We start from the raw sequence: 15,131 nt of genomic DNA, 5'->3' as shown, positions 1-15,131 counted from the left end.
CCCTAGTGTTATTCCACAAACTATTAGTCCTCAGGCAATAATTACTATATGTTAGACGAGAAAGCATTACGCTTAGATGAGTCTAGCGGAGATTATTTAGCAATTGTATATTTTAAATTGTTACACAAGTATGTTGATACAATTAACTCTAGGGACTGTTATGTTTGTACACAGTTACCTGCTTCTGTGTCAGAAGGTATCACATATCATCATATCCGGTTAACCTACGGTATTTCTTGCAGTCTGCTGTTAAGCATATTTTATATTGAGGGAAGTTTTCAATATTATTTCTCAAATTATGACCTTGTATTGCCAGAAGTTCCTTTGTTAATGCATCTAAATAAGAATCCTTATTTTAAAGGAGCAGAGCTTGCAGGGAAATATTTCTTTCCACTGAAACCGTTAGACACTGCACACATGCACATAGACACAGTTTGACCTGTTCAATGACTGAGATTGAGAAGAAATTAGACCTTAGATCACATCACCAATGGAAGAAGGAGGAACTAGAATGTCACGTGCAAGGGAATTTATCAGATTTACCTTTAGACTGGCAGCATAAAGGATAGTTGTGCATACATATTGATCAGAGCTATGTAGATCCGTTATTCATAGGGAAGAGTGATTGTGAGCATGCTTTTGATGTCAGAGGAAAGAATGAATTTCTTTGGGATGGAAAGGATCTTGTGATGCCTGGAGTGTATTTTATCTATGGACAGTGTGCATATTTTAAGTTGCCGAAAGGATGGCGTGGTATGTGTTATCTAGCGATAGTGTTTCCAAAGATCTATCATGTGGAACATCTTGAAGATCCTGCGTGGGAGATGAAACACAAAACTAAGCAAGGAGCTAGTGCCGCAGAAATAGTGGGAGATATTTTTGGTGCATTGATTCCTTCAGTGGGACTGATTTCAAATGATCTGAAGATTAGAAAGCTGTCTACAATAGTGAATAAGTTAGCGACTACCACAGAAAATTCATTGTTGTTGATAAACACAGAGATGGTAACGATAAGATCAATGGTTTTGCAAAATCGTCTTGCGCTAGATTTGCTGCTTGAAAAAGAGGGCGGTGTCTGTCCAATTTTGAAGTTTCAACAACGTTGTACCTATAATCTGGATACAATTAAGGATTTGCAGAAGTATATCCAGAATTTTCCAGGGTTCAGGATTTGAATGAGTTGGAAGCGACTGGTGCATGGGAAGCTATTGGAGATGGATTTCCTGCTATAGCCAGATGGTTTAGTAACTTGAAAAGTGGAGTTGTAGGTTCTGTGTTAAGGCCATTGTTGTCATTACAATAGCTGCAATAGTTTTGTGGGCTGGATACAAATCTTTCGGCAGAGAAGAAGAATTTACAAGGGTCAGAAGTTGAGCTGGAAAATAGTGTAAATTTTATGATGATATGAAGCACATGGAGTATTCAAGGTGAAAACTGTAAAAAAAAAAACAATCAGGTTTAAATGAGTCTCATTCCAGAATGAAAAGGGATTTGTGATTACTCTACAAGTCATCAGAGGGAGGGTTGAGAAAGCGTAGTTTTGCGGTGCCACCATGCCTATTATACATAAATGTGAAAGGGTGGTTATTTTTCTACATAACGTGAAGACATGTTTTCATTTAAATGATGCACTGTAATACATACAAATAATGTACGCAGTTGGATGTAACGTTTTAAGCAAGCTACATTTGATCATCATTTTGAAGGCATGTTATGTTATAATGTTTTAGAAGTATTATTCTATATAATCATTTTGAATTTCATCATAAGCAATAGACTTCATTTAAACTGAATGTATATTCATGTTTCATTAGCTTGGCGGGAGTGAAGGCCACACATATTTTTTCTGTGCCTAATCTTCGACATGAACTTTTTTTGCATGTTTTTCTACGTGCTGCAGGTGTCAGGATGCAGGACTGAATTCATGAGGAGCCCATTGTGCTTGAAAAATAAGATAATCTGCGAGAAGTGCCACAAGGACAAAAGGAGTAACCTGGGATGATGGTTGTAACTTTTCTGAAATTCCTGATAGTGCGAGGGTGTACAAGGTCAGTGCAGAAGGCTTCAGAAAGTTAAAGTGTCAATTAACCTTAATTTAAAGCTTTGTTTTTCAGTAAGGAAGTTTTTGCAATGATGTAAGCGTCTGGAAGGATTGAGATGTAAGTGTGGTTTAGCTAGTGGAAAAGCCAAATTACCTTTGTCCTTTGCTGAGAGTAGACCCTGCTGAGATATATCTCTTAGACTTAAGATTCTCTTGTGGCTTCATGCGCTGCACCTCTCTTCTACAGAAGTTCTGTTTGCTGACCTTTTCCTCTGAAATCTTTAGTATTAAAATAGCTAAGAACTTAGATTCAATGGTTAGGCAGGAGAATTTGATTTTACATTTTAAACATCAGTCGTTGTTTCTGATTCTCTACATAATTGCTTTTGAGATACTCGTCTTCCATATGCTTGTAAAATGTAAAATTGTGCAACACTTTACTCTCCTTGGGTGATTTTGTACACTTTTATTATGGTTTTGAGACTCATTTATGTAAGTTTGACTTTGAGTCTGTAATAAAGCCCTTTGAAACTCTAAGATGGTCTCTGAGACTTAGGGCCAGAACTACAACCTACTGGCGCAGCACAGTGCTGCACCAAAGATAGCAGCGCCACGCCAGATTTGAAATGCAGGAATCACTGTATTTACAAGAATACAGAGCAACCCCTGCTTTCCCGCCTGCGCAGGTGCTAAATTAAGCAGCTTGCGCCAACGCAAGCATTCTTGCACCATAGTGCAAGGGTGTCTGTGTTGAGAGGAGTGATTGTTTATGTGCAGAAAGTTGTCCCTTCCTGTACATAAACAATCTACAATGGCGATTTGGTACTTCTATGTATGCTGTAGAATGCAACACACACAGAAGTACCACATCGTCATTTTTGAATGATTGTATATGTGCACGAAGGGACGCCTTCCTCCACATAAACAACCATTCATGGTCTTTTGCTCTTTCTATGTGTGCTGCAGAATGCATCTTGTAAATATGGTGCACTGCACAGAACCACCTGAACGTCACTAGAAGTGATGCTCCGGTGGCGCTATGGCCTGAGAAATCTGGCCCTCAGTGTGAGGCCCACTGAGTTACACTGTAATTGCTTTTAATATTTGATGCATGGTCTCCTCATCCCTCAGAACTGAGAAGAAAATATTAATCATACCCCAGATTTAAAAATCGGGCCAGTGCTGGATCATTATCATCAACTCGACCAGACGAAAGGAGAAGAAATGGCACTGTTAGGACATCTCCTGACTCCACGTTTAGAGCCAGAGTAAGCAAGTGGTCTTGTCAGCTCTTCGGGGTCAGTGGCTTAAGCCAGTTTTGTGGCCTAGCAAATCATGCTCTGTGACAGGGACTACAGAGTCTGAGCACAGACCCTGTAAAAATATGCCAATATGGTGCATTTCAAACACGCACTCTTTGCCCTCTTACCCTTGCTAACTGACACAAAGGGGGTCATTCTGACCCTGCCACCGACCACGGGAGCACCGCCAACAGGCTGGCGGTGCTCCCACGAGCATTCTGACCGCGGCGGTTCAGCCGCGGTCAGAAGCGGCAAGTCGGCGGGCTCCCGCCGACTTACCGCTGCTCGGGGGAATCCTTCATGGCGGCGGAGCGCGCTCCGCCGCCATGAGGATTCTGACAGCCCCTACCGCCATCCTGTTCATGGCGGGAAACCCGCCATGAACAGGATGGCGGTAGGGGGTGCCGCGGGGCCCCTGGGGGCCCCTGCCGTGCCCATGCCAATGGCATGGGCACGGCAGTGGCCCCCGTAAGAGGGCCCCTACAAGTATTTCACTGTCTGCTTGGCAGACAGTGAAATACGCGACGGGTGCAAATGCACCCGTCGCACCTTCCCACTCCGCCGGCTCGATTACGAGCCGGCATCCTCGTGGGAAGGTCGTTTTCCCCTGGGCTGGCGGGCGGCCTTTTGGCGGCCGCCCGCCAGCCCAGGGGAAAACTTGAAATACCCGCCGCGGTCTTTTGACCGCGGCGCGGTATTTTGGAGGGCGGAATTCTGGCGGGCGGCCTCCGCCGCCCGCCAGAATCAGAATCAGGCCCAAAGTGTGAAGTTACACGAGGAGCCTGAAATTCATATTCCTTAAAGCAATTTTATATCTTGTTGGATATCATTCCAACCTCTTTGCAGAGTAGCTGCTACATGCCAGTAATTAAGGTTAGGCAAAACAGCATAGGATCGACCCTTGAAAGTAAAAGGTGAATTGTGCCATGCACAAAGGTTTCCTGAGCTTAGGTGTAGTTTCTTAGGGCCAGATGTAGGTAAGTGACAAATTGCGACTTGCAATTTGCGAGTCACAGCGACTCGCAAATTGCAACTCGCAATTTGCGATGCAGAAAGGTGTCTCAGACACCTTCTGCGACTCGCTATGGGGTCGCAAAAACCCAACTCATAAATATTTATGAGGTGGGTCGCAGTTTGCGACCCCATAGCGAGTCTAGGCACTCACGGGATGGTGGCCTGCTGGAGACAGCAGACCACCATGTCCGTGACTGCTTTCTGAATAAAGCAGTTTTTTTTTTCTCTTTGTAACCCGTTTTCCTTAAAGGAAAACGAGCTGCAAATAGAAAAAATACCAAAACCTTTTTTTTCCGGTTTTTTTCAGAGCAGGCAGTGGTCCTTAGGACCACTGTCTGCTCTGAAAAAATAATTTTGTGAGCATTCACAAAGGGGAAGGGATCCCAAGGGGACCCCTTCCCGTTTGCGAATGAGTTACCATCCACTTCAAGTGGATGGTAACTGTAAGTTGATTTGCGACCGCTTTCGCGGTCACAAATCAACTCTTCATCGCGGTGCGAATCGCAAATAGGAAGGGAACACCCCTTCGTATTTGCGAGTCGGAAACACATTTTGCGAGTCGGTACCGACTCGCTAAATATGTTTCTGCATCACGTAAGGGCTTTTGCGCCTCGCAAACAGCGTTTTTCGCCGTTTGCGAGGCGCAAAAGCCTTCCTACATCTGGCCCTTATTGTTTACAAATCCACAATCACTAAATGCAGAAAGTGCTCTTGTTGTAATTGATGTGTGTTGTGGTATTCGCGTATATTGATATACCTGTTTCCTAATCTTGCATGCTTGTGAGTACATAAAATGTCCTTTATGCATACATATGTTTAGGAAAAATATAAAATGATTTTTATACTTCATATTTTTTGTGAACTCCATTTTACTTTTCATGACACTGCTACCTAAGCACAACTTGTTAACTCAGCAGATTGATAGAATTTTCTACAGGGCCCCAGTCATGCCTGGTCTTTTTTTAAATGTATGGTAGAGGCATAAATGACTGCAAGTGCATTCCTGCATGTCTATGAATACCAAAAACAGCGCCGCCTTCTGAATGTTGAACTACATTGCATTGCAATTCCCATGCAAACCTCTAACACCTCTTCCGGTACCTCACTTTCTATCCTGGGTTTGCCATTCTTTACATTTGCATAATTCATGCAAATATTACATACAAGAGGCACACCTACATCTCATCGCGTACGTAAATTGGATGTGTGTCCACTTTTATGAATTTTGCAAGACATAGTCATGTATACATTCCGACCTAATCCCAATATAAATCGGAATTTACCCTGGAAACGGGTTGAAGACTTTAGACCTATAATTTAAAACGCACATTTGTTGGTCATTTTGACACAGACTTTAGTGCCACAACATGCACACATATTTGCAACCATTTTTCACCAGTCGCTAGGTGGCCTCACAATGTCCTTGTTCGCTTTTTGAACCGGGTGTTTGAACCAGATTTTCACTGCTAAAAGTAGGGAGTGGACAACATGTGAAATGAACTAATGAAATGTGCAAATTGGGCATGAATACTGTTTGCTCATATTAGTTTCCTCTGATAGCAATAACAGCAATGGTCTCCACATTTGGCAAAAAAACTAATGCAATTTACACTGGAGAGGTTTTCCACATGATCATACCAGCTGTGTGTACATGAACATGTTAAAGTTGCATCAGACGAGCCTCTCACAAATAGTAAATATATCTGTATAGCTCATAGTGGAATAACATTATTTTATAAGCACTCAGGCACTCGATGCGGATAAATCCATCACTCCTGGTCACGTCCTTTGTGGAATCTGCTGGTAATGGCATTATTTTTTAGACTTGATTTTTTCCCCTGTAACTGCACCATTATAAAAATACAAGTTTCCAGACACGTAGCCATACTCGCAGGTTCATTAGATGCACCGCTCGCTGTCTGCTGTAATACAGAATAATCAAAGTCATATTTCCACCTCAAAGCATGGAAATCCTGTGAATAGTTCACAGCAGCCTAAGACCAATGAACACCAAACCAAATACGAGCGAAATACAGTGCGGAAGCCTTGCTATCGGTCATCGGGACAAACATACATTGACACTCATTTCTAGTGCAAAAGGTCATTTATTTAGGACAGGATTTAACATAAACAACAACAACTTTGAACTGTATGAAATCCCTCTCGCCCAACTTTCAACTTAAAAGCTTCCTCATGCCCTTCCTTCTCTTCTAATAGCTTTCTTCCAATCCCCTCCCCTAGACACTCCCCTCTTCCTTCCATGCCCTCCTTGTTTGTAAACAATCCTCCCCCCCATTCTGATCCTTCACCTCATTTTTCCCCTTGGAAGGGGGGAACAAGCCCACATCTGGCTCTCCCCGCTCCCCCATTTCCTGCCAACTCTTGTGCACCGCACCTGTCCTAACTGACGTCAAACCTAACCCTACCTACCTAATCACGCCTTACCCTTGACAACCCTCTCCCTGCTGCCTACCTTCTATGCAGGGCGGGTGGGTGGTCCAAAACTTCCTCCCTGTAATGGTCGGCCTGGAAAGAGGCCGACCCCACCCCTCTACCCCCTTTTAACCCATCCCTAACGCCACCCCCATTTACCTGTCCGCCAATCCTGGCGCACCCGCGCCACTTCCTGTCGTCCCGAAAAGACCCGCAGAGAGACTAGAGCGAGTCTCTCTCTCCGCGTCCCCCCCCATTATTGTTGACATTTTCACTCGGCAACACATTTGTAGGCCACTGGAACAGTAAATGTATTGCTGCCCCGGAGCATTACCTCATAAGTGGGCACCCACTTCTGCTGACATCACTTCTGCTGACATCCCATGCTGCCACACACTGCACCGGACTGTGCTTACAGGAAGACAATTATTTATACGCAAGTTAGCTTCCAAGTACACAGAAATCACAACACTACTTGGGGTGCTAGACAGTGCTATCAGATGCCAGTCAGCGTTTATTGATTTAAAGATTAAACGGGCTAATTATCCACTTGTGGACGGTTTGACTCGTCTGCAAACCGACAATATGATTTTATAATTGCCAAACTTGTTAAACTCCCGCCATCGCGATAGCTGGAGGATGCTGACCTTTATCTCTCATTGAAAATACAAGCAATACATTAATTTTGTTTGCTTTATGTACAAGTCATATCGAAGGAAGAAGGGCGGGGGTGCCTTTACTTTACTGAATTGCTTAGCGGCTCGCACGGCTGGTGAGAGGCGCCCAGAGGCGCTGCTTCCCCGTCGGCCCCGCCTTACTGATCTTGCAAATTTGGTAAACTTCATCAGGGGCGTAGGAGACAATACATTTCTGGGGGGGGCAGGGACAGCCTTGGGGACTTTCAATCAACCCTATACAAATCGCTCGTAGTTTACGAACTGCAGGCTCCGATAAATATACACAATCATATATATTGGAAGTGAAATAGGGAGAAAGGAAGGCATGTTTTCACAGTCTGAAAGTATCTTTAATTGTTATTTACATTCACAAAGTAATTACCGTATTTATCGGCGTATAACACACACTTTTTCTCCCTGAAAATAGGGGGCAAATGATGTGTGCGTGTTATACGCCGATATAATGTTACGTTTTTTTTCTCTGAAATGTCCTCTTAAAATGAGGTGCGTGTTATACGCCGGTGCGCCGGTGCGCCGATAAATACGGTAGCTAAAATGTGAAAATAACATGTTGATTAACCTTGCATCTTCATGCACCAAGCAAATAAAGGTAGGAGGGTAAAAAGGAAGAGCATACCCTTTGCGCCCCACACCCACCATGCTCTTCGCCTCATGCCAATTGGAACCGCACTGGAGATATCAAAAGCGATTACGTACAAGAGTTGTAAACTGTGCACGGAAACCATAGTTCTAATAACACTTCTACTCCTGTGTGTGATCTTGGGCAGCTCAGCTCCACATCAGTCATAACTAGAAGCATTTCAACTGAAGAAGCTCTTGCAGTTACAGGCTATATAAACATGGATTCTCTAATCTCTGTGTAAAATGCAGTCACTAATTTCTCTAGAAACGGCTGTTTGTGATGCACCAAGTCACTGCGTGTAAAGAAAAGACATTCACTGATTATAAAGAAAAGACATCGGAAAATGACTATGATAGGGTTATTACAGTCGAGTTCTGACATTACAATGCCTTCTGCCAGAGCTGGCAGCCAAGGTAAAAGGCAGACCAGGTCACAGAGCATAATTATTGCAGCTGTTTAAATCAAAAAGTCACCTTGAAGTTCATACCTTATAAACAAGCATTGGCATAGCCAATAGGTCTCGCCTATGCAAGTTCTATTGCCTTTGCCAATGTGTTTTAGCCATGCTGTACACTAGTGAGACTACTATTCAGCATGGCTCAAAGTTAATGGCATAAAGGAGAATGATGTGTCATAGACTGGTGTGGTGTAGTGTCATGGAGTAAGTAGAGTGTCCTAAAATGGAGCAGTAAACTAACTTTAAAGGGACAGGGGTCCCTTGAATAAAATGCAACACCACTCCCATAAACAATGATATTAAAGTAGTATGCAAATGGATTGTTTCATACATTTATTCAATCACAATATAAAAGATCAAATGTAGTGGGAAAACATCAACAGGGGAAATCGAGAAAGACTGGTATTCGGGCATTACACAAGTTATCTGGATGACCCAATGTCACCAATTACAAGAAAAATGTAAAAAGTAACCTATATAGTACAGTGGTTTAGAGGAGGCTGGCCTGGTTTGTATTGGGTACCTATGGTACTTACACCTTATACCAGGTCCAGTTATCCCTTATTAGTGAAATGTAGGCAGTGTCTAGAAGCCAGGATCTCTAGGGGTAGCTGTAGCCAAGGCTTATTTAGGAGACGTGCAAAGCTCATGCAATACCACTGTAGTCACACAGCACTCACACACATGAAAGAAAATACTCAGTGTTACAAAAATAAAGGTACTTTATTTTAGTGACACAAATGCCAAAAATACCATAGAGACTATACTCCCTTAGGAGGTAAGTAATACACCAATTATATACACTAGTATGCAGCAATAGCAATAAAAAGTTAGAAAAGTGCAATTAGTGAAAATCATAATGGTTAGAAATGGGCCTAGGGTAAACACAAACCATATACTAAGAAAGTAGAATGCGAATGTTGGTTTCCCACCTAGACAAGTGTGGTGTGTAGAGGGGCGCTGGGAGTATTAGAAAACACCAAAGGTAAGTAATAGAACCCACCTCAGAGCCCAGGAAAGCAGGAGTAAATGACAGTAACTTTCCTAGAACACACAAGAACACGAGAAAGAAGATAATGCAAGAACCAGAAGATACTTCAAGACACAATGGGTGGATTCCTGGACCTAAAGACCTGAGGAAGAATGGGACTAGGTCCAAGAAGCACAGAAGAGTCCAGGGAGGACAGGAGCCCCTGCTAACCCGAATCAAGGTGCAAAAGAAGAACCACTGGTGAAGAACAACAGTCAGTACTGCACCCAAGAAGATGGATGCGTGTTCCTGGTTGGTGCAGATGATATCCCACACTGGATGGATGATTGCAGTCTGGTTGCGTCGCTGGATTCTGCCAACAAACCTTGGCACACGCAAAGCTCACGGTTAGCGGAAAATGGCACTGCCTGGGACCAGAAGGGACCTGGTGGACTCTACCCAGGAGGAGGAGTCAGATGGGGCTCTCAGCAACTCAGAGAGCCCACAGAAGACCAGCCAGTGCACACAGGAGTCCTCCAGCACAGGGACAAAGGAGTTGCAAAAGGAGGCCCACGCAGCACAAAAACAAAGGATCCCACACCGCCAGAGAACCGCTCAGGAAGCTGTGCATTGCCGGAAGGAGTGCTGGGGGCCAGAGTTACATTGTGCACAAAGAATTTCATAGAAGGATGCCAACAAGCCTTGGCAACTGAAAAACACGTGGTGAACAGGGTTACTGTCTTGCGTGGGAAGGCAAGCTCTTACCTCCACCAAAGTTGGACAGTAGGACGTCAGGACCATCGGGACCACTTCAGTCCACCACCCGGGATGTAGGATCTATGCAACTCAACAGGAGAGGGGACCCAAGCAGATGGTCGTCGTTGAAGAGAGTTGCCTGCTGAAGCAGGGGAGTGACTCCTTCACTCCAAGGGAGATTCGTTCATTCTTCTGGTGCAGACTGAAGACAGGCTGTCCTCTGAGGATGCACGACCGGGAAACAGTTGCATATGGTGGCAAGAGCTGAAGATACAATGTTGCAGAAGTCGTCTTTGCTTCGTTGTTGCAGTTTGTGGAGTTCCTGGAGGGTCTAGATGCAGTTTCTTCAGTGAGAAGGTGAAGTAAAGGCTGCAGAGGATTTCTGCTGGAGTCTTGCAATCCGAATCTGAAGAACCTCCCAAAGGAGAGACCCTAAATAGCCATGAAAGGGGCATTGGTCAGCTAAACAGGTAAGCACCTATCAGGGGACGGCTCAGACACCACCTGCTGGCACTGCCCACTCAGATGCTCCCAGAGTTTGCTGCCAACTTGGAATCCAAGATGGCAAAACACAGGGACCCTCTGGAGGAGCTCTGAGCACCACACCTGGGGTGGTGATGGACAGGGGAGTGGTCACTCCCCTTTCCTTTGTCCAGTTTCGTGCCAGAGCAGGGACAGGGGGTACCTGAACCGGTGTAGACTGGATTAGGCAAGGAGGGCATCAAATGTGCCCTTCAAAGCATTTCCAGTGGCCTGGGGAAGGAAGCTACCCCTCCCAAGCCTGTAACTCCTATTTCCAAAGGGAGAGGGTGTAACACCCCTCTCCCAAAGGAAATCCTTTGTTCTGCCTTCATGGGCTTGAGCTTCTCAAGCAACAGGAGGGCAGAAACCTGTCCGAGAGGTGGCAGCAGCTGGGCCTGCCTGGAAAACCTCAGAAGGCTGGAATGGCAATACTGGGGATCCTCTAAGGAGCCCCCAGAGTGCATAAAATCATACAACCAATGCTTGCAAAAGCCTTGGGTTATGATTCCAACATGTTTGATACTAAACATACCTATGTTCCGAGTTACCATTATGTAGCTGGGAATAGGTAGTGACCTATTTCAAGTACATGTGTAAAATGGCATCCCGCACTCAGGAAGTCTGGGAAAATGGTCCTGGAGGTCGTGGGGGCACCTCTGCTAGTGCAGGGGTGCCCTCACACACAGTTGCTCTGCACCCTGCCCTCAGGGCTGGAGGGCCTGCTATAGGGGTGACTTATAAGTGACCTGGTGCAGTGCAACTGGCAGTGAAAGGGTGCATGCACCTTTTCACGCAGGCTGCAATAGCAGTCCTGCAGAAGCCTTTGCATGGGCTCCCTATGGGTGGCAAAAGAAATGCTGCAGCCCATATGGATCTCCTGGAACCCCAATGCCCTGGGTACCTAAGTACCATATACTAGGGACTTATAAGGGGGGACCAATATGCCAGACTGGAGCCAGTTCTTCAGGCAGCAGACGGACGGAGGCATGTTGGGATTACAACAAGGGGATCTGCCACAGGGAATATTGTAAATTTCAGCACGAATGTTCGAAATGTGCAGACAGACATCCGCTCACTAATTGCTCCGGGCAACCGTCCACAGGAGCATCGTCCGGTCAGAGACAGGGGTCATGGGGACGGGAACAGTCAGGGACCGTGGGGCGAGACCAAAGGTTTAGACAAGGAGCTGCTGGAAAGGGCTCGTACTCCGGTTAAGGTAGACGTGGTGGCGGCGTGGTTGCGTCTTTATCCGAACGCGAGGGACGCGGATGTACTGCGTCAGGGTTTTACCCAAGGTTTTAGGTTGGGATATGAGGGCCTGCGACAATGTCGGTGGGCAGAAAACTTGCGATCGGTGAAGGGGAAGGAAGAGTTGGTTCGGACAAAATTAGAAAAGGAGGTGGCTGAGGGCCGCATGGCGGGCCCCTTTTCACAATGGCCTTTGCCCAACCTCATCGTGTCCCCCATTGGCGTGTTGCCTAAGAAAGAAAAGGGACAATACAGTTTAATCCAACATTTGTCTTGGCCCGAGGGCTTTTCAGTGAACGACTTCATTCTGGAGGAATGCACGGGCGTGTCGTATGCGTCGGTTGATGTGGCCATTGGTATGGTTGATGGGTTGGGGCCCAGGGCTTTGATGGCGAAGACGGATATCAAGTCGGCATTCCGCTTGCTCCCCGTCCACCCGGATGATTTTGAGCTGCTGGGGATTCAGTTTGGTGGATTTTGGTTCATGGACAAAGCTCTGCCTATGGGGTGTGCAAGCTCGTGTGCACTGTTTGAATGCTTCAGTTCTTGCCTGCAATGGATTTTCACGGAAGCGTCCGGCCATGCTCAGGTTCCGCATTATATGGATGACTTCTTTTTTGCAGCAGAGGTTGACTCTCCGCGGTGCGTGGAGATGTTACAGAATTTTCAAAAGAGCATGGGGGACCTTGGTGTGCCCTTGGCCCCCGAGAAGACAGTGGGGCCTGGTACAGCGCTATCTTTTATAGGTATCGAACTGGATACAGTGGCAGGGATGGCGAGGCTGCCGGAGGAAAAGAGAGTGGACATAATCCACAAGATTTCGCACTTGCTGGGGAAAGAAAAAGTCACGGTGCACGAGGTGCAGGTGTTGTTGGGCCTCTTGAATTTTGCATGCAGGGTCGTAAGGGCAGGGAGGACATTTTGTCGCCGCTTAGCCTTGGCACTCGCGGGTAAGACAATGCCTCACCACCATGTGCGGATCAGAGTGAGAGTGCGGTAAGATCTTAGGATGTGGCTTACTTTCCTGGAATCTTTCAATGGCATTCCCTTGAAGGCTTAGCAGGAGTGGATTTGGGATGTGCAGATCTTTTCAGATGCGTCCGGGGCGACGGGGTTTGGAATTTATTGGGAAGGCAGGTGGTGTGCGAAGGAGTGGCCATCCGAATGGAAGCGTGGAGGGCGGAGCATTGCATTTTTGGAACTTTTCCCTCTGGTGATAGCGGTGTGTTTGTGGGGGGATGCTTTAAGACATAAGAAAGTGCTGTTTAGGGTGGACAATTTGACAGTGGTCCAGTTGGTGAACAGGCAGTCAGCGAAAGAACCCAGGTCCTCGGGTTACTTCGGGCTTTTGTGCTACAGTGTTTAAAGCTTGACATTGCGTTTCGGGCGCGGCATGTGCCGGGAGTGGACAATGACATTGCTGATGCTTTGTCTCGTTCACAGTGGGGCAGATTCCATGGGTTGGTCATGGGCACGGAGTTGTGCAGGACGGAGATGCCGGAAGCGCTGTGGAGCATAGGCACGAGAGGATGCTTCAGCTGGTGGTAAACTCCTTGGCTCCTTCAACTCGCCGGGCGCATGCAAAGGCATGGGAGGAGTTTAGACAAATGGGTGCGCGCAGATGGAGCCGGCCAGAGGATTCAGCGGAAGATGTGGTTCAGTTAATATTGACGTTGATCGAGAAAGGTCAGTCTCGGGTGACGATAGCGGGTAAGCTCGCGGCTCTGGGGTTTATGGGAAAATGCTTGTGGAGTTACCAGCCAAAGGTGGGGGAATTGAGACAGAGGATGCTGGAAGGTTGGGCCCGGGAAAGGGGTACGGCAGTGCGTAGTCGTCGCCCGTTGTCTCTGCGCCTCTTAAAAGACTTGTCAGGGGCGTTGGGGACGGTGTGTTCCTCGGGGAGGGAGGTTATCCTTTTTCAGACGCTGATGTCCTGGATGTTCTTCAGGGCTTTTCGGGTGTCGGAGTTACTTGGGCGGCAACGATCGCCAGAGATCTGCTGGTCGGAGGTGCATCTTGGGGCTCGAGGCGTCACTGTGCACATTCACAGTTCGAAGACGGATCAGAGGGGCTCGGGGGCGGTTGTTTTCCTCAGACGTTACCCGGTTTTGCCAATATGCCTGTTAGCATTGGGGCGGCAGTGGAGTCTCCAGGCTGGTAGCGCGGGGCGTCATTTTTAGCCATGGGGACCGTACCAGGGCCACACCTTCCCAGTTGCTGGTGGTATTACGGATGGGGCTGGTATCCCTAGGGGAGGAGCCCCGTCTTTTTGGCACCCATTCTTTCAGGATCGGATGGCGACTGAGGCTGGGCGGAAGGGGTGGACAAGGAAGTCTCTCATGTCTCTGGGCAGGTGGAAGTCTGATTGTTTCAGAAGGTATATCAGGGGGCAGGAGGTATCAGAAGGGGGTGCGTGTTAATTGTCTTCTTTTTGTTTCAGGGGTCATAGCCGGACCCAAGGTGGAGGTTGTGTTCATTTGGGTAGTCGGCCACTCTTTCATAAAATGGGCCCAGCGGCAAGCTCGGCGGACATCTTTGGGCGAGAATTTGGGTCTGGATCTACATCGATATCAAGTCCGTTGGTTTGGGAAGGGGGGTATGCGTTAGCAGGAGCTTTTACCGCGTTTGCAAGGGGTCCAGGGGGGAGGCCCCTGCCCTGATGTTTTGTGCCTCCACTTAGGGGAGAATGACATGGTAGTGAAAACGGGTTTGGATTTGTTGAAGGCAATGAAGAGGGATTTGTCGTCGATTTTGTCACAGTGGTGCGGATCGCATGTTTTGTTTACGGGTTTTGTTCCGCGTTTGGTGTGGAGAGGGGCGCGAAAACCAGGGGCAGTTGAAAGGGCCAGGCGAAAGGTTAATAAGGAGATGAGGAGCTTTTGTTTGGAGAAGGGCATTATGTTTTTGGAGCATAAGGATTTACGTTTCGAAGATTCTGAATTTTTCAGGGACGATGGAGTTCATTTGTCTTTTATAGGGATGGAGCTGTACCTCTTCCAGTTGAAGGACGCATTGAGAGCCTTGTTTCGGGAGCCATAACGTGTTGGGTGGGCAGAAAAAGGCCGCAGG

The 15,131-nt window shown here is 46.7% G+C and overlaps 1 protein-coding gene and 1 long non-coding RNA gene across 2 annotated transcripts in view; one reads left to right on the top strand and one right to left on the bottom strand.

Moving 5' to 3' along the window:
• Positions 1-15,131, bottom strand: part of LOC138287581 (sodium- and chloride-dependent betaine transporter-like) — a 515,340-nt gene that overhangs the window by 205,564 nt on the left and 294,645 nt on the right. The window lies entirely within an intron of this gene.
• The window catches only part of LOC138287582 (uncharacterized), a 337,458-nt gene continuing 324,314 nt past the window's right edge, over positions 1,988-15,131 (top strand). Inside the window, exon 1 of the long non-coding RNA XR_011202240.1 lies at positions 1,988-2,048. This is a non-coding gene — a long non-coding RNA (uncharacterized lncRNA). The remainder of the gene's footprint in view (positions 2,049-15,131) is intronic.

The sequence above is a fragment of the Pleurodeles waltl genome, chromosome 4_1 (genome assembly GCF_031143425.1).
Source record: "Pleurodeles waltl isolate 20211129_DDA chromosome 4_1, aPleWal1.hap1.20221129, whole genome shotgun sequence".
Lineage (NCBI taxonomy): Eukaryota > Metazoa > Chordata > Amphibia > Caudata > Salamandridae > Pleurodeles > Pleurodeles waltl.
The sequence above is the reverse complement of the archived record's forward strand: the minus strand, read 5'-3'. Positions and strand labels throughout refer to the sequence as shown.